The 21,435-nt window shown below is 37.4% G+C and overlaps 1 pseudogene; it reads right to left on the reverse strand.

Moving 5' to 3' along the window:
* Window positions 1-20,129: 20,129 nt before the first annotated feature.
* On the reverse strand, window positions 20,130-21,014 carry LOC132803769 (amino acid transporter AVT3B-like; annotated as a pseudogene).
* Window positions 21,015-21,435: the final 421 nt, after the last annotated feature.

The raw sequence follows: 21,435 nt of genomic DNA on the forward strand, positions 1-21,435 counted from the left end.
GTATTAAAGGGTGATGGTGAGCTGGAATCCGCAAGTGAAGAAAGTGGAGCTGAAACCGAGCAAGAGGAGGATTGTAATGAAGATGAAACCGAACCTGTAGATACATCTAATGCCGAGTTGAGCTTGGTTTCAAGGAGAGTACTTGTTGTCTACAAAGATGAAGAGCAGATACAAAGAGAAAACATCTTCCACACTCGCTGCGAAATACAAGGTAAGATTTGTAGTATGATTATTGATAGTAGAAGTTGTACTAATGTAATAAGTAACCTTGTAGTTGATAAATTGGGCTTAAAAACAATAAAACATCCTGAACCATATAGATTACAATGGCTTAATGATAGTGGTGAGATGAAAGTAAACAAACAAGCCAAAGTAAAATTTAGTATAGGTAGATATGAGGATGTAGTCTTATGTGATATTGTACCCATGATTGCTGGACATATACAATTAGGTAGGGTGTAACACCCCGTCCCAAATCGCACCGGAATCCGTGCACGTTGACCGAGGTTGACCGTTGACCCTTGACCAAAGGGGTCAAAAGTTGACTTTTTGACTCGGTGGGAATTTTGAGTTGACCAGGGTACCGTGGCGAAGTGCATGACGCTCTGAGTTCGTAGACTAGTAGCACGTCGAAAACGGAGCTACGGTTTGAAAGTTATGGGCAAAACAAGTTGAAGTGTAAACTGTCTAAAAGGTGCCGGGAGTTGACTTTTTCTTGTGATGTAATTGTGAGTTGACTCTTGTATGGTTGTAAAGTACTCGTCGATACGAGTTCATAGACTAGCGGCACGCTTAAATCGGACATGTGGTTAAAAAGTTATGGACGTTTGAAGTTTACCGGATACCGTATTATTTTAATGTTTTTGGGTCGTGAACAGTGAAATGCCACGTGTCAGCTTCTGAGTGGTCCACGTGGAATGAACAGTGTCACGCAGGGTTTTAATTTTGAAAAACTCTCGGGGAAGAGAGAGAAAGAGAGAGAAGAGAGAGAGGAGAGAGAAAGAGAGAGAGAGGACCCGCCGGCCGCCGGTCATTTTCACGTTTTTCCGGCCTAGTTACTGTACACGCGCCGGCCAGCCAGATTGCCCACCTCATTTCCGGCAAAACCTCCAAATTTCACGGCGAACGGCCGCCGGACGCGTCCGGATCGGACGTCCGAAGTTTGGCGGCGATTTTTCCCCCTCCACCGCCGGCCACCGCGAATCGGCACTATTCCGGCCGATATACAGTACACGCGCCATACACCCAGCATCCTCTCCTCAAGTCCGGCCTACCCACCAAAAATCACGGCCATCGGACCACCGACGCGCCGGGATCGGAGCGTTTTCCGGCGAGGGGTCGAAAATCTTCAAACGGTGATTTCTCCGCCGTCCGACCTCCGTTTTGCTCACCGTCGGTCCCGTTGGATTGCTCTCCTCACGATCTACAAATCTGCAAAGTTTCACAGCAAACGGCCACCGCCGGAAAATACTGTTCCGGCGACGGTTGCCGGTGACGTGGCGGCCCGCCGGAAATTACTGTTCCGGCGAGTACCCCGAAAATTCCGGCCAGCTCCAGTCTGCAGTGTTCGACCTCCTGAACCCAAATCCGACTTCCATTTCCACCAATTCGCGACGGTTTGGGAGAATTGCGGAGCCGAAACCCGAAAAGCTTCCCGATAAAATTCCGACCCCGTCGGGTACGATCATCGAAAATTAAGACCGGATCACTCGAGCTTCGATTCGGTATATAACTTGTAAATTCTAGATATCGTTTGTGTTTTGACCCTCCGGGTACCGGGTATTATTTACCCGAATAAAATATTAATTTATTTGACTGTCTGTGAATTTTGTTCTAGGAGCACCGGTGAGTCGTAGAATTGATCCCGTAGTGGATCATGGGTTAATTGCGTGCTCCAGGTGAGTGACCCACCTTCAAATTAATTTTGGGGAATTTAATTGATGAATATAAATATTTGGAATTTAATTTCTATGTGCCAAATATTTATTGGATTTATTGTAGAATTATTTATGAATTTATTGGATTTAAGAAAATGCGAATTCTACAAATTTATGCCGTGTGGAATTATTTTATGGTTTTGAGGATTTTGAAATTGGTGTGGTTTTAATGGTAAATTGGGCACGATTTGATTTTCAAATATTTCAAGGAAAATATTTGGTTATGTTGGTGATTTCAATTTTTATGAAATATGCCCATAAAATATTATGGGATTTGATTATGATATTTCGAGAAATTATTTATGCTTGGAAAAAATGTGGATATTTGAATTGATGGATTTGGAAGTTGGTGGATTTGAAAATCATGGAATTTATGGTATGGATTATAAGGAAATTGTGGAGAATTTCCCGGTTCAAGCGGATGGATTATGCCCGCTATGCTTATGAAAAATGTGAAATTTGTTTTATGATTTAAATTTATGGATTTTATAATTTTTAGATGCACCGTGCACGTACTGGTGTTCTGATTATGTGATATGGTATATGTGATATGGTTAGTGTGCACACGGTTGTGATTAGCGCGCAGGTGGGTGTGAGTAGCGCGCGGTTGATATTATGAGGGTGTCCTGTGGATGCCATCGGAGAGGGCGGCCACCCCCCTTTGGCCGGGACACCAGGTTAGCAGCGGCGCAGTGGGACGCCACGCGACCGTATGCCGGTTTCTTTCTATAACCTCCTGTCTGGCGGTACCTTGGGACGCTGGGTACTGTTGGCGCCACTGGTATATAGTGGGTGCATCAAATGATTTTCAGAACTGTGTTTTAAAAATAAAATGTTTGGAAACTGAATTGGAATTAAAAATATAAATGTTACCGCTTCTGGTATTTAAGTCTTGGTTTTCGGGGAATATGGATAAAGGGTTTTGTGAAATTGTTTTAAAAGGGGAACCTTTCCAACTGAGAGAATTGTAAGGGTTTTGAGAGAAAATATTATTTCCAAATAATTATTATTTATACTTATTACTGTGGTATAGTAGTAGGGTCGCTCACTGAGATGATTAGCATCTCACACTCTTAAATTCCGTTCCTCTAGGTACCAGGTTGTCGGTGTTCACTCGGAGCGGACTTGATCTTCCTCGCTGTTTTAGTTCGGCAGTACCCTGTTATTCTTTTATTGCAGTTGTAATATTTCTTTCACTCTTGTTGTATTTATTTTGCACTGGATTACTGTATTTATTTTTTTAAGTACTGCAATTTGTGGAACCAATTTGTAGTTTGTGGGAGGAATAAGGGGATATTTTTGAAGTGTGTTTTCAGTGCAGGTAAATTTGTGGTAAGTAAATCCCTTAGGGGAGGTGCTGCCGGATTTTCCGTTGGAAGGTTCGGTGGTATTTCCCTGGGATCAGGGCTGTCTAGGGTTCCGGAGGAGGAATTCTGGACGGGTCCTGACAGTTGGTATCAGAGCTATAGGTTCTAGTATTCCAAAGGGACTGTGCATTGTTGTGTGTCCCATCCATGTCTAGTCTCTCGTTTTACCCGCGTGGAAGCGTTCTTTCTGTTTGTCTCGAAGTAAATTCGTTGCCCGAGTTTGAATAACTCTAATCTTCGAGGGTGTCAATTAGGATCATCTAGCCTAACGGGGACTTCCTATGGCCTAGTCGATGGTCGAGGATGCCTTTTCTTTTTGAAGGTCTAGCTTATCATCGTGAATGGTATCCGTTTCGTTCATGGAGGAGAAGGATGATTGCCTAAGGATGTGTGTCGATTGATTTCAAGGCGTCAAAATATTTTCCCGGTCGATTATCAAAATTTAAATGCTTTTCAAAGTGGTATTTGAAATTAAAGGTGTTTTATTCAAGTATTTTTGGTTTGTGCTCGTACATGTATTTGTATGTTATATTGTTTGATATTATACTGCACCATATGGAGGCGGCGAACCAATGTGGTCCATGTAGAGCTAGCCCCATGATCATGTTGCCTACGAGTCCAGGGGATTGGACGGCCAATATAGGCAACCACCCTGGTTTGTATTGGTAGCAGAGTGTCAGCGACAGTTGGAATCATGGATTACGTAACATGTAGAAGGTGTCGTACGTACCTCCATTACAAGCGTGCATATTTTATTTTATGCTATGAATTTTAAGATATGAATTTCAATGTGGAGTTTTAACAATTGCCTATGCAAGTTAGGTATAGTTGAAAAATATATTTTATTATTTGTTTATTGTTATGGTTTTTCCAAAAGCGACTTAAGGTTAAGTATCGCCAATTAAGAATCCAAAGCAGGGTATCGTTGAGTTCAAAAAGGAGATCTTAAAGGAAGCACGCGATTCAAAGTATGCGATACACCCCAAGGGTACCAAGACGTATGGAATGCTCACTGGATGACATGGTGGTTTGGCACGATAAAGGAAGTTGCAAGATCCGAATAAAGGTACTTAGGTCACCGATAAGTAAAAGTAGGGAGATGTAAATATGGATTTCGTGCTTAAACTATCATTCACAAAGAGAAGGTACGACAGCGTTTAGAGAATCAAGCAAGCTCCGGATAGCGACTAAAGTTCTACTTGGTGGTTGATGAGGTTAATGAGATGAGGATGATTCCTTAGGCATGGTTGGATGTTTAAGCATGGTTATTTTTCATTCTAGAAGCTAAGATCTTGATATCTTATTTCCTTGGAGATTTAAGGTTCGTATTGGTGGTGCTTCATCGATTCAAGGTGGTTGATATTGTTGGTGATAATTTACAATGATAAGGAGTATGATTTTTGGGACGGAGTTAGAATTTAAGAAGTGTGGAATACTTTATTGGGTTAAGGATCTAGTGATTTGTTCATAGTATTGGTGGTGATGCTAGAATTAAGATTTAAATTTCTTATTGCTTGAGGTGTGGGTTCATGGAATCTATTTGAAATGGGGGAAACTTAGGGTTTTCAAGAATGGTATTTGGATGTTGAGAATTTTATTCATGACCTTGATGAATTTAGTTAAAAGAAAGATTGCTGTTTGTCGAGGTTAAGACTATTGGTTAATCAATGAGGAGCAAGGGTTTGATAATTGTAAGTACTAGGAGGGTAATCGAAGACAAGTGAATTAATCTCAACCTTAACTTGGTGATACCAGTATTTGAGGAAATTAGACTTAAGTTCTAATCTAACCTTTTAAAGTGCTGATCGAGTCACGAGAGTTGGTTGTTGGTTTAAGGATGCATGCTTTAGAAGCACCTTATGGTTAGCGTTCGACTATGACCAAGACTTGTAGATCGTGTTCTCGTGGACCAATTTGACTATCCTTAATTAGTGGGCATGAGAAGGAAAGTTGCACAAGAGGGAAGTTAAAGTCACTATTAGGCGAATGTAGTGGCAGATGCTTTGAGTAGGAAGGCTACTGGATCCCTTGCTCACATCCAAGTCATCCAACTACCTCTCATGGTGGAGTTGAAGAAGATGGGGGTGTTAATGCATATGCATCCTTCAGGAGTTCTCATGGCTAGCTTCCAGGTACGACCGGTGTTGGTGGATCGTATAGTAGAGACCCAAATGGAAGATCCTAAGTTGAGGACAATTAAGGGCAAGGTACAAGAAGGTCTTGATCCGGAATTTTCCATAAGGAGGGATGGAGCCCTCGTGTATAAAGGACGACTTTGTGTTCCGGATATCCCAGGACTCAAGCAGGAGATTTTGGAGGAGGCGCACAGCTCGATGTATGCGATGCATCCGGGAAGTACCAAGATGTACCGGACGCTTGTTAAGTATTATTGGTGGATTGGTATGAAGAGAGAAGTGGCAGACTTCGTATCAAAGTGTTTGCTTTGTCAACAAGTGAAAGCAGAAAGACAGAAGCCTTCGGGATTACTCCAACCTTTACCGATTCCCGTGTGGAAGTGGGAAGAACTCAACATGGACTTCGTATTCAAGCTTCCTTCCACACCTAGAAGGTACGACGGCATTTGGGTAATCATTGATCGTCTCACCAAGTCGGCACACTTCCTACCGGTGCGAGAACGTTTTTCACCCGAGAAGTTAGCCCAGTTGTTCGTGCAAGGCATACGTGGGATCAGTTCAAGATGGCCTTCTCTACTGAGTTTTGTCCTCCTGCCTACCGTGAAGCAAGAAGGAGAGAGTTCGAAGAACTACGACAGGGGAACATGACAGTGACAGAGTACGAGAGGAGATTCCGAGAACTATCAGAATTCTACATGCACCTAATTCCCGACGATCACACGAAGAAGGTGAGGTTCATAGACGGATTGAAAGAGAGTATCGGCTACACCCTTTCTGGATCAGTACATCCCACCTATCAGTCCGCCAGGGATGCAGCGCTCGAGCTAGAGAGACAGGAGGAGATACACAGACCCTCGAGGCGCAGATCATTCGAAGGTTCGTATAGCGGAGTACCTCGACAAGGGGCAGCTAAGAAGAGCCATAGCTCAGGCTCAGACAGTGATGGGTTAAGCCCACGAGGCAGATTTCAGAGGAGAGATAGTTATCGCATGCCCCAGCCAACTCGCCATTCGATCAGTGTGGATGCAAGCTCGTATCAGCAGTCACGCATTGGTTCTCCGCGGATTTGTCCACTTTGTAGGGGGAATCATTTTGGGCAGTGTCAGATGGATGATTTATGCTTTCGGTGTGGACAGCCAGGCCACATAAGGAGGGATTGCCCTTATGGTAGCGGCAGTGTGCTAGAAGCAGGTCGACGGACACAGCATACGGGGATATTTCCAGGACAGAGTTCCCAGGGGAGTCAGCCAGTAGGAGTTTCTTCGGGATCAGTCCAGCCGTCTGCAGGATCGAGTCGAGGTAGAGGAAGGAGACCCCAGCAGACAAGTCAAGGCCGGGTGTTTGCTATGACGCAGCATGGAGCCAGGACTACGCCCGACGATTTCACAGATCAAGTGATGGAAGCAGACCTGATCCTGTTGGATCTATCCGAACTTGAAGTAGTGTTGGGCATGGATTGGTTGGCAAAGAACTACTTAGTCGAGGAAGCGACATGGGAGCCCGAAGCGCAGGTGCGTGATCAGAACCCTTGTTTGTTCCAGTGACGCGCGGAAATTTCGAGGACGAAATTTTTGTAAGGGGGGAAGGCTGTAACACCCCGTCCCAAATCGCACCGGAATCCGTGCACGTTGACCGAGGTTGACCGTTGACCCTTGACCAAAGGGGTCAAAAGTTGACTTTTTGACTCGGTGGGAATTTCGAGTTGACCAGGGTACCGTGGCGAAGTGCATGACGCTCTGAGTTCGTAGACTAGTAGCACGTCGAAAACGGAGCTACGGTTTGAAAGTTATGGGCAAAACAAGTTGAAGTGTAAACTGTCTAAAAGGTGCCGGGAGTTGACTTTTTCTTGTGATGTAATTGTGAGTTGACTCTTGTATGGTTGTAAAGTACTCGTCGATACGAGTTCATAGACTAGCGGCACGCTTAAATCGGACATGTGGTTAAAAAGTTATGGACGTTTGAAGTTTACCGGATACCGTATTATTTTAATGTTTTTGGGTCGTGAACAGTGAAATGCCACGTGTCAGCTTCTGAGTGGTCCACGTGGAATGAACAGTGTCACGCAGGGTTTTAATTTTGAAAAACTCTCGGGGAAGAGAGAGAAAGAGAGAGAAGAGAGAGAGGAGAGAGAAAGAGAGAGAGAGGACCCGCCGGCCGCCGGTCATTTTCACGTTTTTCCGGCCTAGTTACTGTACACGCGCCGGCCAGCCAGATTGCCCACCTCATTTCCGGCAAAACCTCCAAATTTCACGGCGAACGGCCGCCGGACGCGTCCGGATCGGACGTCCGAAGTTTGGCGGCGATTTTTCCCCCTCCACCGCCGGCCACCGCGAATCGGCACTATTCCGGCCGATATACAGTACACGCGCCATACACCCAGCATCCTCTCCTCAAGTCCGGCCTACCCACCAAAAATCACGGCCATCGGACCACCGACGCGCCGGGATCGGAGCGTTTTCCGGCGAGGGGTCGAAAATCTTCAAACGGTGATTTCTCCGCCGTCCGACCTCCGTTTTGCTCACCGTCGGTCCCGTTGGATTGCTCTCCTCACGATCTACAAATCTGCAAAGTTTCACAGCAAACGGCCACCGCCGGAAAATACTGTTCCGGCGACGGTTGCCGGTGACGTGGCGGCCCGCCGGAAATTACTGTTCCGGCGAGTACCCCGAAAATTCCGGCCAGCTCCAGTCTGCAGTGTTCGACCTCCTGAACCCAAATCCGACTTCCGTTTCCACCAATTCGCGACGGTTTGGGAGAATTGCGGAGCCGAAACCCGAAAAGCTTCCCGATAAAATTCCGACCCCGTCGGGTACGATCATCGAAAATTAAGACCGGATCACTCGAGCTTCGATTCGGTATATAACTCGTAAATTCTAGATATCGTTTGTGTTTTGACCCTCCGGGTACCGGGTATTATTTACCCGAATAAAATATTAATTTATTTGACTGTCTGTGAATTTTGTTCTAGGAGCACCGGTGAGTCGTAGAATTGATCCCGTAGTGGATCATGGGTTAATTGCGTGCTCCAGGTGAGTGACCCACCTTCAAATTAATTTTGGGGAATTTAATTGATGAATATAAATATTTGGAATTTAATTTCTATGTGCCAAATATTTATTGGATTTATTGTAGAATTATTTATGAATTTATTGGATTTAAGAAAATGCGAATTCTACAAATTTATGCCGTGTGGAATTATTTTATGGTTTTGAGGATTTTGAAATTGGTGTGGTTTTAATGGTAAATTGGGCACGATTTGATTTTCAAATATTTCAAGGAAAATATTTGGTTATGTTGGTGATTTCAATTTTTATGAAATATGCCCATAAAATATTATGGGATTTGATTATGATATTTCGAGAAATTATTTATGCTTGGAAAAAATGTGGATATTTGAATTGATGGATTTGGAAGTTGGTGGATTTGAAAATCATGGAATTTATGGTATGGATTATAAGGAAATTGTGGAGAATTTCCCGGTTCAAGCGGATGGATTATGCCCGCTATGCTTATGAAAAATGTGAAATTTGTTTTATGATTTAAATTTATGGATTTTATAATTTTTAGATGCACCGTGCACGTACTGGTGTTCTGATTATGTGATATGGTATATGTGATATGGTTAGTGTGCACACGGTTGTGATTAGCGCGCAGGTGGGTGTGAGTAGCGCGCGGTTGATATTATGAGGGTGTCCTGTGGATGCCATCGGAGAGGGCGGCCACCCCCCTTTGGCCGGGACACCAGGTTAGCAGCGGCGCAGTGGGACGCCACGCGACCGTATGCCGGTTTCTTTCTATAACCTCCTGTCTGGCGGTACCTTGGGACGCTGGGTACTGTTGGCGCCACTGGTATATAGTGGGTGCATCAAATGATTTTCAGAACTGTGTTTTAAAAATAAAATGTTTGGAAACTGAATTGGAATTAAAAATATAAATGTTACCGCTTCTGGTATTTAAGTCTTGGTTTTCGGGGAATATGGATAAAGGGTTTTGTGAAATTGTTTTAAAAGGGGAACCTTTCCAACTGAGAGAATTGTAAGGGTTTTGAGAGAAAATATTATTTCCAAATAATTATTATTTATACTTATTACTGTGGTATAGTAGTAGGGTCGCTCACTGAGATGATTAGCATCTCACACTCTTAAATTCCGTTCCTCTAGGTACCAGGTTGTCGGTGTTCACTCGGAGCGGACTTGATCTTCCTCGCTGTTTTAGTTCGGCAGTACCCTGTTATTCTTTTATTGCAGTTGTAATATTTCTTTCACTCTTGTTGTATTTATTTTGCACTGGATTACTGTATTTATTTTTTTAAGTACTGCAATTTGTGGAACCAATTTGTAGTTTGTGGGAGGAATAAGGGGATATTTTTGAAGTGTGTTTTCAGTGCAGGTAAATTTGTGGTAAGTAAATCTCTTAGGGGAGGTGCTGCCGGATTTTCCGTTGGAAGGTTCGGTGGTATTTCCCTGGGATCAGGGCTGTCTAGGGTTCCGGAGGAGGAATTCTGGACGGGTCCTGACATAGGGTATGGCAATTTGATAAAGATGCTACTCATTTTGGTCGAGAAAAAGTATTGTTTTCAGGTTTAAAGGGAAGAAGGTCAAGCTGGAACCATTATCTCCTAAAGAGGTTTACAAAGACCAATTACAAATGCAACAAAGGAGAGAATCCGAAAGCTTAAAGAAAAAGCAAGTATGGCACCAATGGCTTCACCATCCTTCCAAGAAGGTAAGGTTGAGGTTGCTGACCAAGGTAAGGTTACTAAGGTTCATATTGAGTGGAAAGACCAAGAAAAAGCCGAGAGAGGAGTGAGAAAAGAGAGCAAACCCGAGAGCACACAAAAACTGGAAATTTCCGCCAATGAGAGCCAAACCGAGGAAAGAAAAAGAAAAGAAAGAAAAGAGAGGAAAAACCAGAATTTTTATTTGAGTTTAGGGGATATTAATAAGGTTATTGAGTGTAAGAAACCTTTGCTGGTCATGCTTTACAAAGAAAATTATTTTAATGATCAAACTAACTTTGAAGAACTTGAATTGCCAAGTTCAATGATTTCTCTTTTGAAGGAGTTTGGAGATGTCTTCCCAAGTGAGATTCCAAGTGGACTACCACCTATTCGAGGGATAGAACATCAAATTGACTTTGTTCCAGGGGCTGCCATACCAAATAGACCAGCTTATAGGAGCAATCCCGAAGAGACCAAGGAGCTACAAAAACGGGTAAGTGATTTGCTTGATAAAGGATATATTCGTGAGAGTTTAAGTCCATGTGCTGTTCCTGTTTTGTTGGTACCTAAAAAGGATGGTTCTTGGAGAATGTGTGTTGATTGTAGGGCTATAAATAATACTACCATCAAATATAGACATCCCATTCCTAGATTAGATGATATGCTTGATGAGTTGCATGGTGCTTGCATGTTTACAAAAATTGATCTTAGGAGTTGTTATCATCAAATTAGGATGAAAGAAGGTGATGAATGGAAAACCGCATTCAAAACTAAATATGGACTGTATGAATGGTTAGTTATGCCTTTTGGATTATCCAATGCACCTAGTACTTTCATGAGGCTTATGAATCATGTAATGCGTCCATTTATTGGTAAATTTGTGGTTGTTTATTTTTATGACATTTTAATATATAGCCGAAATTTGGATGACCATGTGGATCAACTTAGGCAAGTTTTGCAAGTTCTTAGAAAGGAAAGATTATTTGCTAACATTAAAAAATGTGACTTTTGCAAAGAAGAGCTTGTGTTTCTAGGTTTTGTAGTAAGTGCTGCAGGAATCAAAGTTGACCAAGCTAAAGTGAAGGCAATCCAAGAGTGGCCGGTTCCTACTTCCATTACCCAAGTGAGGAGCTTTCATGGCTTGGCAAGCTTTTACCGAAGATTTGTCAAGGATTTTAGTACCATAGCAACACCATTGAATGAAGTTTTCAAGAAGAATGTTGGCTTCAAATGGGGGGAAGTACAAGAAAAATCTTTTAATTTGTTGAAAGAAAAATTGTGTAATGCACCTTTGTTAGTTTTGCCAAATTTTTCTAAGACTTTTAAAATTGAGTGTGATGCTTCGGGTGTAGGTATTGGAGCTGTTTTAATGCAAGAAGGAAGGCCCATAGCCTACTTTAGTGAAAAATTGAATGGATAAACTACCCGACTTATGACAAGGAGATGTATGCTTTGGTGAGGGCTTTGGAGACGTGGCAGCATTATCTTATGCCAATGGAGTTTGTGATTCATACGGATCATGAGTCTTTGAAGCATATCAAGGGTCAAGGAAAGCTCAACCGAAGGCATGCTAAGTGGATTGAGTTTATTCAAACATTTCCATATGTGATCCGCTACAAAAAAGGTAAGGAAAATGTGGTTGCCGATGCATTATCCTGAAGGTATGTGCTCTTTTCTACCTTAGATGCTAGAATTCTTGGATTTGAACAATTGAAAGAACTTTATGAGCATGATAGTGACTTTGGAGAAATTTTTAGAACCTGTTTGAAACATGGATTTAATAAATTTTACATATTTGAGGGATATTTGTTTAAGGAAAACAAACTTTGTGTGCCTAATTGTAGTATTAGGGAATTATTGGTTCGGGAAGGACATGGGGGTGGTTTAATGGGTCATTTTGGTATTTTAAAGACTTTATCCTTGCTGCAAGAACATTTTTATTGGCCTAACATGAGGAGAGATGTTGAGAGAATTTGTGAAAGATGTTTGAAGTGCCGAAAAACAAAATCAACATTGAAACCGCATGGATTGTATAAGCCTTTGCCGATTCCTACCTATCCTTGGGTAGATTTGTCTATGGATTTTATTCTTGGGTTGCCTAGGTCAAGGACAGGTAAGGATTCAATATTTGTTGTAGTAGATAGGTTTTCTAAGATGGCACAATTTATTGCATGTAATAAAACTGATGATGCATCCAACATTGCTAATTTATTTTTCAAGGAAACTGTGAGATTGCATGGAATGCCAAAAACTATTGTCGGATAGGAATGCTAAGTTCTTAAGCTATTTTTGGAAAACATTGTGGGCTAAATTAGGTACTAAACTTTTATTTTCAACTACTTATCATCCACAAACTGATGGACAAACCGAAGTAGTAAATAGAACCTTGTCTGCATTGTTGAGAGCATTAATTAGTAGAAATTTAAGGACTTGGGAAGAATGTTTGCCACATGTTGAATTTGCATAATAGGTCTTTACATTCAGCAACTAAATTTACTCCATTTGAAATTGTTTATGGTTTTAATCCTTTGACTCCATTAGATTTAACACCTTTGCCTTTAAGTGAGCGTGCTAATCTAGATGGAAAACAAAAAGCTGATTTTGTAAAGCAGATTCATGAGAAAACCCGAGCAAACATTGAGAGGAGGACCGAGCAATATGCAAGGGTGGCTAATCAAGGCCGAAAATCAATGGTGTTTGAACCTGGAGATTGGGTGTGGCTGCATTTAAGGAAAGAAAGATTCCCCGAACAAAGGAAATCAAAACTCATGCCGAGGGGTGATGGACCTTTCCAAGTTTTGGAGAGGATAAACGACAATGCTTACAAGCTTGATCTACCGGGTGAGTATAATGTTAGTGCCTCCTTTAATGTTGCTGATTTATCTCCTTTTGCTGCAGGTGATGATTTCGATTTGAGGACAAATCCTTTTCAAGAGGAGGGGAATGATGCGAATCCACCCGAGACAGCTCGACCAACAACCCGCTGGGGTGGTGACCCAATACAGATGAAGGTGGGACCGATCACTAGGGCCCAAGCCAAGAAGTTCAAGGACAATCTTGCTGTCTTCATACAAGGAATAAGTCATAGTCAAGAGGGGTTGGCCAAATCTAAAGAATCAAGGCCTGTTTTACTCATACAAGCAATAGAAGCCAAAACAGGGTCGGGTGACGTTTTTGGTGATAATAAAGAGGCCGGGTTGTATGAATTGGAACCCCATCTTTATGGGTTTAATTCATATGGAGGATGAGTCATAGAAACCAGCCAAAGCAGCTTCAAAGCCGACCAACAAGGTGGTTTGCGCACAAGGAGAAGGAAAGGCCGAATTTGCTGTATTCTTTGCGGGCTTTACTGTATTTTACTGTATTAGCCTTTTCTCATACTTCTAAGCAAGGGCAACGTGAGGAACTTCACAATAAGCTTATTTGGCATCCTACAAAGCATATTGAAGCTGATTTGGAGCTCACTTTGGTCAAAGATTGGTCAAAGTCAATTTAGTCAAAAAGCTAGTATTTTAGTTTCCTAATTTTATTCTACTTTTTGTTTTAGGAAACTACCATTATTTTTAGTTTCTATTTATTTATTTTCTGGAAAAATAAGATTAGGAAAGTTATTATTTTATTATTTTCATTGTAAATTAATTAATTCCTAATTCAAAATAAAGGAATTAATTAATCCAAATTAGATTAGGAAAAGGAAAGTTTCGGCCAAGGTAGACTTCTTCATTGTGTGGCCGGTTTTTCCTAGGGTTTTTAGGGTTTATTTTGTTTCTTTCAAAGCCTATTTAAAGGCTTATTTTTTCATTAATGAGACAACTTTAAAACTTTGATTTGATTAAGAAAATACTTGTGAGATTAATTATCTCTTTGTTCTTTGAGAACACCTAAAACACCATTAGAGAATTGGTTGTTTTAGCTTGACTTATCAATAGGTTTTCCATCCCCTATTGTGGCGTCTACATTATACCAAGGTTTCTAACCATAGGTTGGTTAGGGGTTGAGGTCCATTCCATTAGAACTTGAACTTAATTAAAGATCCGGGCTAATATAATACGGGTTTAGGAGCAGGTCGTCCTAGGTTCGTATCATTGTAGATATGTCAAGTATATCTCTCTCTATCGATTCCAATCAACTGTCCAAGTGGAGGGTAATGTGGATTTACCCAAGAAGAAGTACAACCTTCATTTTGAGACATGGGATGATTAAAGATACCAATATCGTAATCATTGTGAGGATTATGTGATCTCATTTGACCAATTGGATACGCAGTTGGAATCTTATAATTTCCGTATTGAGAACTAACTTGTGTATTTAAACTCATTGCATCCAAAAAGCTAGAAAGATAATCTTCAATAGGTTGATCCATCATAGAAATTTCATAATGCCTTCTTGAACCAGTGCTTACTGTTCGAGCCCCATGATCAAAATCTTGTGTGGCATGTGTGCATTGATCTTCACCAGTAAATGGACTTAACGGTTGTTAGCTTGGTTCTCGATAACATGTTCCACTCTCACCTCCACCAATATTATATCCTCCTCCACCATCACCACCATAACCATTATCTCCACCATCATCATCATCATCATCATCGTTGTTGTCGTCATCAAGATCAACAACATCATCATCATCATCAACTTCTTCCTCATCCTTATTTGGTTGAGCATAACCGCCACTAAATGTTTCGAAAGTAGGATTAAATCTATTAGTTAAAGGCTTTGTCACCACTTCAAATGAATTCTTACCTCCACTATCACTGCTCATAACTTCTTCAGTAATAACATTATCAACATTTATCCCTAATTATGAAGCATGCATTGCAACTCGAGGATCTGGATTACCTTCATCATCATCTAAGTATGAATTCTTAACCCATTGGATAATAGGATTATCTTCATCTACACCAGGGTCAGTTCTAATTTCAAGAAGATCCAAATAATCCGAATCTAATTGCTGTTGATTTGTTATTTCCATGTCACGAATCCGCAATTTCATATTATAGTAGCAAAAAACCAGTTTTTGAAGTTTTTCATATGCGAGCTTGTTTCATTGTTTTGTGTGTATCAAAGCAAATGTGCTGCAATTACACTCGCAAGCAGACGACGATACAGTTTGTGGCAAAATACGCATTGCCAATTTTCTAAGTGTTGAAGTGTTATTCTCGTACATTGTCCACCATTTAGCTGCATATTTCAACATTATAAATAAAAACATATTAAATTTCAATAAAATTTTTAATATTCCACACATGATTTATCGATAATAATTAATAAATATACTTAAATGCACATATCAGGTACCATTTCTGCTCGAGTCACAATTGCTGCACGATCACTAAACCATTTTCATGTATCTCTAAAACATATTATCTACATGTAATTATAAAAAAAAATATATGAAACTTTATTAATATGTTAGTTTGATTAAAAAAATAATAAATCTTACTTCATTTCCAAATTGAGATATACGATCCGAATTTGGATCTAACACTGCAAAAACATCATGAATAGCATGTATAAGATCTGGATCGGTACCAATCCCTTCTTTATACTAGAATCATGGATTCAAAAAGAATGCCGCAAAAATTTAAAAAAATTAAATCTAATATATAAATTATTTGACAAAATGACAATTAAGAGTACGTAATTGAGATAAAATTACCAGCCATATGGAGAGGATGGGAAAGTGTATTATCCCATCGATGATTTATTATGTTGATAACCCACTGAGTTCCTCTTTGGTTGTTGATTGCATATCTCATCTTTTGAAAACAATCATACAATATTAGCGCCGTAGGTATAAACTCAGCATCAACAATCCGCAAAATAGTATATAATGGCTCATATATATTGACAACGTGAGCAACATAATCCCAAAAATGATTGTCAAGGATAAGTTTTTCCACTTCTTTACCTGCTTTTGTTCGACTCAATTGATGCTCAACCCAAGTATCGCTGGTAAACACCTGTTTAAGAAAAGATTTCTTTTTAAGGAGACTATTTAAAGCAATGTAATTTGTTGCAAATCTTGTTTTTCCAGGTCGCATAAAGGAAAGTAACCAATTATGATTATAGATATAATTGGTTATTATTCTTCCACGCTAAATGGCCCTTGCGATACTTTCTTGCTTTCCTATATCTTCAAATATAAGATCAATGCAGCGTGCAGCACATGGTGTCCAGTACAAGTTGTAATTTTGCGTCAACTTGTTACTAGCTTTTACAAATGCAGAACCATTATCCGTGACTACTTGCATAACATTGTTCTTGCCCACTTCATAGATAACATCCTCCAAAACCTTATATATGTAGTTATGGTCTTTGATTTTTTCTGAGGCATCAATTGACTTAAGAAACACTGATGACCCTTTGTAATAAACCATAAAATTCAATATGGACAATTTAGTTGGTCCTGTCCATCCATCACACATAATCGTACAACCATTTGTCTTTCATTTTTCTTTGAACTTTTCAATATGTTTTTGCATATCTTTATACTCCATATCTAGATACTTTTCTTTAATTTCATATGGAGATGGAATTTCGACTTCCATACCTGTCTGTTGAGCACCAATGATCATATTTTTGAAATGGTGTGATTTTTCCTTTGCAGGTGGAACATTATCATAAATAAAAAAATTTGCTACTAGTCGTCCCAATGTTTCTTTCACAGCACCTTTTTTCAACACATCTTTTATATTTTTTTTGTTTTGCTGTGAATGACTTATATAATGAAGGTGCAACTGGAGGAAATTGTTGAGACTGTTGTGTATGAACGGACTCCCTTACACTTGTTACACGACGAAACTGAGAATATCATTGACTACCACCTTCTCTAATAGATCCCGATCCTTGACCTCTCCTTTGTTCTTTCTCCCATCTATCTTATTTAAAAGCACGTACTACAGCTCTATACGAGTCTCATTTATCAGGATGTATATCAGCTGGATATATACATACGTCATCATCATATCATTGTAGTTACTTCAAGATGAAACTAAATTACCCCGCAACTCATGAGGAATATCTTCTTCGATTGCCTTTTTTTTTCAACTTGCATGTTCTTTTTTCGTTAAAGAATTATAAATCTCTTTTTTCACTTCTGGAGGTACATTCAGGCATTTTTTTTACGTTATTTTTGGATCAGAATGGGATAAATGATGCTTGAATCTTGTTATTTCACCACTTTGCATTTCATGGTTACAGTATTTGCAAATTGTACCACACTTATTATCTTCAATTGGAATACAATATGACCAAGCTGGATCTGCTATTCCACCACCACTTTCCATTTTTTTTCTTAATAATCATAAATAATTATTAAGTTAATTTCTCATAATAATAACAATAATAATAATAAAAATAATAATAATAAAAATAATAATAATAATAATAATAATAACAAGAATAAGAAATAAATCATAACAACAATAATAATAATAAAAAGAATAAAAAAAAGTAATAATAACAATAATAACAATAATAATAATAATAACAAGAATAAGAAAACAATAACTAACAATAACAATAATAACAATAACAATAACAATAATAATAACAACAACAACAATATGAAACAAATAAATAAGAATAACAATAATAATAATAATAACAAGAATAAGAAATAAATAATAACAATAATAATAATAATAACAAGAATAAAAAAAGTAATAATAATAATAATAATAATATGAAAAAGATAAATAAGAATAACAATAATAATAATAATAACAAGAATAAGAAATAAATCATAACAATAATAATAATAATAACAAGAATAAAAAAAAGTAATAATAATAATAATAATAATAATAACATGAATAAGAAAAAATAAATAACAATAACCATAATAATAATAATAATAATAACAACAACAAGAATAAAAATAATAATAATAACAATAAGAATAATAATAATAACAATAATAATAAGAATAACAAGAATAAGAAAAATAAATAAGAATAACAATAATAATAATAATAACAAGAATACGAAAAAATAAATAACAATAACAATAATAATAACAATAACAATTAATAAGAAATAAATCATAACAATAATAATAATATAACAAGAATAAAAAAAAGTAATAACAACAACAACAACAACAATAATAATAATAATAACAATAACATGAATAAGAAAAAATAAATAAGAATAACAATAATAATAAGAATAATAATAACCATAATAATAATAACAATAATAATAATAAAAAAAATAATAACAAGAATAAAAAAATAATAACAATAAGAATAATAATAATAACAATAATGATAAAAATAACAAGAATAAAAATAAATAAATAACAGTAACAATTAATAAGAAATAAATGATAACAATAATAATAATAACAAGAATAAAAAAGTAACAATAATAATAATAATAATAATAACTATAATAATAAGAATAAGAATAATAACATGAATAAGAATAACAACAATAATGAGAATAACAATAATCAAAATAATAATAATAATGATAATAATATGAAAAAATAAATAATAAGAATATGAAAACATAAATAACAATAACAATTAATAAAAAACAAATCATAACAATAATAATAATAATAACAAGAATAAAAAGAGTAATAATAACAATAATAACATGAATAAGAAGAAATAAATGATAATAATAATAATAACAACAATAATAATAATAATAAGATAAAATTTATAATAATAATAATAACAAAAAACAAAAATAATAGTCACAATAATAAAAATAATGATAATAACAACAACAAGAAAAAATTAACAATAATAACAATAATAATATAACAATAATAAGAAGAATAAAAATAATAATAACAATAATAATAATATATTGACAATGATAACAATAATAACAATAAAAATAATAATAATATTTAATATGTTGTTATACATCCAATTTAAGCATTATATTTATACTATTAATAACTAATGCACAGAATTATATTAATAAATTTGACAGTTAATAAATGTTAAAATACTAATAAATATCAAAATTCATAATTACATAATATATTATTTTGTAAAACAAAATTAGTTCTATATTAAATAGTAAATAAATTTTTTATAATATTTGTTATAAAAATACTTACTTTTAAAGATCCAGAAACTGTGAATTGAGACTTTCTTTCTGTCTTGTATCCTCTAAAAATTTCTCTTTTCATGAACATAAAATATGGAATAAAAAAATTAAAAGATTTTGAAAATTAATCACTTTCACGGAAAACAAAGCCTTCGTTATTTTCTAATTTTTTGATACTTTCAAATTTATTTTCTCTACACAATTTCATATTGAAGAGAAATGATTCAAAACGTAAAAATAAAATTTTATAGAAGTGATGGATGAATGAATATCACGCTTTTATAAAAGAATAAAACAATAGTACAAACATTTCCTTCTCTCACAAATAAATAAAAATATTTTTTTCTCACATGATATATGTACGTTTTAAATTTTTGAAGTACAAAATTATAATAAACTATTTTAAAAAATGACAAAGCATTTTTTTCTTTTTCAATTGGTTATTATTGTACTTTGTTATTTTTCCACCTCATTACTCTATTCCCTCATGGTTTTTTTCTTTTCAATCTGTATCCAGAAGAAATCTATATATTTATTACTATAAATCCATGAAAGTTTTTTTTAACTTGTTATTACTATTACCATGTGAATTGTGATAAAGCTTCAAAAATCGTAGAATATATCATGAAAATACAAAATGCTTGCAAAGATTCTCAATAATTTTTTCTTAAACTAACAAACTGACTGACTGTTTTCTTATTCTTTCAATCCCCCTCTCAATGCTTACTGCAATTAACTGACCCGAGCTCCACCATATCCTCCGTCTCACTTCTTAATATACCCAGAGCTGTGTAGTTTATTATGATTAACAAATCTACATTCAACGAATAAGATCGCAAGTTTGCAATATCTTTTGGCTAATAACAGCTAAAGAATGTGGCACTTGAACTAGACAAATTTATTTTGAAAACATCTCTTCTAAAGCACACCAAGTTCCTGAAACTCCAAGAACAAGACCCACAACCATTATGCTCACATGGGAACACCATGTTCCTCAAGTCATCTCGTCTATGAAAACCACTAGGTGGAACAGAGAAGGCAAAACAAAACCCAATGCAAAGCAAACTCCACTACCCACCAAGCACAAGAAATCAACAAGATTAGGAACCAAAATAGCCACCAAACTCACCAACAAAATAGATAACCATCTAAGCCAAAGGGAACATCTTCAACCCCAAAATCTTCTTTCCACTATTTCATAAACTGGGTTCATCATTATAGGTAAGGTAAAGAAGAGATTCACACAGAGACCAAATTTCACCAAAGTGGTCACCAATCTGGCTCCCATGTTTGATGTGATCATTTCTTTTGTCTGTTCACCAAAAGCAAAGTAATCGAGAGCTCCAAAACTTCCATATATCAAGCATATGGAAGCCATAGTAAAATCAACAACTTTCCCAAATTTTCGTTTGTCTCTCATTTCAGATTCCAGAGGGAGAACCATATCAATTCCTTCAAAGCAATAAACAGCCGCTCTAAATAAGCAATAACGACGCGATGTTGCTATTCTTCAATAAGTGGACAGAATCGAGCTTCTGGCGAGTGTGGATTAAGAGCATCATGCAGTGGTAGGTGAGAGATGTGACGGCGAAGAGCATGAGGAGGCCGAGAACCCAACCGATGGGCTTGAAAGTGTAGGGAAGGCCGAGGACTCTGGCCCCGATGATGGCGATGAAGACGTTGGCGAAGATATTGGCTTGGGAAGAGAAAGATCTGCTATTGGGGTCTCTCTCGCCGAGGAGCGAGGTTTCTTCTCTGGGAGGTAGAGGGACTTCAAGAGCATTAAAGGAAGAGCTGGGATTGTTTTTGGAAATCCAACGGTTTGAAATAATTCCCAGAACGAAGAGCAAAACAAGATCAAGACCGCAAAGAAAACAAAAATAGCCTCCTCTACACTGCTTCATCAAATCAAATTTTCATCTTTCTCCAAATCCAAATTAATTCACAAAACAAAATAATTTAAAAATAGCTAACAGAATCAATTACAAAAATAGAAGCAGGGATTCTTATGAAAGATCAAATTGCAGAGGCCAGAGGGTACCCATCTAATTTAAGCCAAACACCGGAAAGGTACGAAATAAAATAAGAATTTCATCATATTTCCCATCAAATTGCAGAGTGCACTGGCTAGGATTCTTGGGAAAGATCGAATTGCAGAGGGTACTCATCGATTTTCATCAAATTTCCACTGAAATCCATCCAAT

The sequence above is a fragment of the Ziziphus jujuba genome, chromosome 5 (assembly GCF_031755915.1).
Source record: "Ziziphus jujuba cultivar Dongzao chromosome 5, ASM3175591v1".
In the NCBI taxonomy this organism is placed as follows: domain Eukaryota; kingdom Viridiplantae; phylum Streptophyta; class Magnoliopsida; order Rosales; family Rhamnaceae; genus Ziziphus; species Ziziphus jujuba.